This window comes from Uranotaenia lowii, chromosome 2 (genome assembly GCF_029784155.1).
Source record: "Uranotaenia lowii strain MFRU-FL chromosome 2, ASM2978415v1, whole genome shotgun sequence".
NCBI lineage: Eukaryota > Metazoa > Arthropoda > Insecta > Diptera > Culicidae > Uranotaenia > Uranotaenia lowii.
Genome location: NC_073692.1, coordinates 378,403,634 through 378,405,568, shown reverse-complemented (window position 1 = coordinate 378,405,568; position 1,935 = coordinate 378,403,634).

Genomic DNA, 1,935 nt, shown 5'->3' with positions numbered 1-1,935 from the left:
TGCCAAGGGTATACAAATCAACAAACTCATTAGCTATGCAAAGAAATTTTCGCAATTCTTTATTTTCATCGTACGATTAAAACTGTCAAACTTTCAGTAAAAAGCGCTAAAATAAAAAAAAACATATTAAAAGAAATGTTTATTATTATCAATATCTTTTCTAGTGTACAAGTGAGGTTTGAGGTTTGTTCACAAGAAATAAACTGTAAGAACCAAGGAATATTCAGAATTCAAAATTGAAATTTTATGAGATTTCGGTACATTTCTGGTGATTTTTTGATGAAAATTTTTTGGTTCCCCATACGTGTTTCCAAACAAATTTAACAGCGTTGCGCTAATTCAGGACTGAACAAATCGCTTCCATATATTTTATTTCTTGTTTTCGGCATTAAAGACAATCAAAAAAGTCTATGGAAGGTGTAAAAATGTATAAATTTGAAATTTCCATACAAAGCTTGCTGTTATTTTAAGGACGGAGAATACAAATTCAATATTTGCGAAGAAAACCTCGACAAGCTAATCTATAGATTGGGGAAAAGTCAGAATGACTTTCCAACAAATGAAATCGCATTGTTCTTTAGGAAGATTTCATGAAACATCTTTTCATTCAATTATGCTATTCTAGCGTTTAAGGTTCTCAACTGAATCATCTGGAAGGGGGAAAATATATATCTTTTTTACCAGGAATATATAAAAATCCACTAATCAGTGCAGGTTGAAACCCGAATTTTTTTTAATCTTTTTTTTTTAATTTCTGTCGTGTTCACATTAGTGTCAAATCCGCTGGTTTATCTACTCTTGAATGTTTCTCACACGAATTTGAAGCATCCTTTCTTTTCAATCGCCGCTGAACAACTGCCGTTTTACACACACATAGGATTTTCTGCTCACTCAGAGTATCACGATAAAACTGAGAACTCAATTGCGAACTCAATTTTATAATCAATTTAACTCATTTATTTTATCTATCATCTACAATTAGGTTATAATGTTAATAATAAACAGTGAATTTGAGATTTCAAAAATATGTTTTTATCCCCTAAACAAAGAAGAAGTTGGACCTCAGACGAGATCTTTCTTAATTATTTGATTCAATCATAACTTTTTCAACTGTTACATTCTAAACAACTTAAAATTGCAAATATTCCATTTTTGGGATTTTTTTTCTAAACAGGTGTAGGAATTGCTGATGTTATTGAATTATCTTATCTCAATTCGAATAATCTAAGTATCATTGTATAGATCAATTCAAAGTCAGCCTATCGACTTTGCTTCTTCTAGACAATGATACAATGCGGGAATAATAATCTTGTACGGCAAGAAGTTTTCTCAAAAACACGCTCTTGGCTCATTTTCAACACCCTTCATGCTTCCTAATTCAATCTATCCGTCTATAATTTTCATTACTTCCATTTGATATTCTTCCTGTTAGAATGTATACTTCACCGAAATGCCAAAATCAAATTCGAATAATACTACTGAACAGGTTCGATGATGTAATTTTTAGATTCTATGACAGTTTTCTCTCACCAAAAAACAAAAACCTTCTTTATCTTGAAATTGATAATTTATTTCAGTACAATTGACACAAATTTCACCAAATATTTATTGAGTGCGGGACGATGTTTATGGTTGATAATGACTAAAAGTTTTGACAAAATTTTCAACTTAACTAAAGATTGCATAATTTTTTTTTGGCAATAACTGACATGAAAATATGACTCAGTAATAAGTATAATTCATTTCAATTGATCTGTAGTACAGTTTTGGTGAAGAAAATACTCAGAAAAAAATGTTCCTCATAAATCTCTACGGCTCTAAATAGGGGAGTGTGGGGTTACATGGGCCACTTTTGTCTTTGCTTCATAAATTCTTTATTATAAAAGATAAAAAGAAAAATAAATAAATGGAAAGGTTTTCTAAATTTTCAAGGTA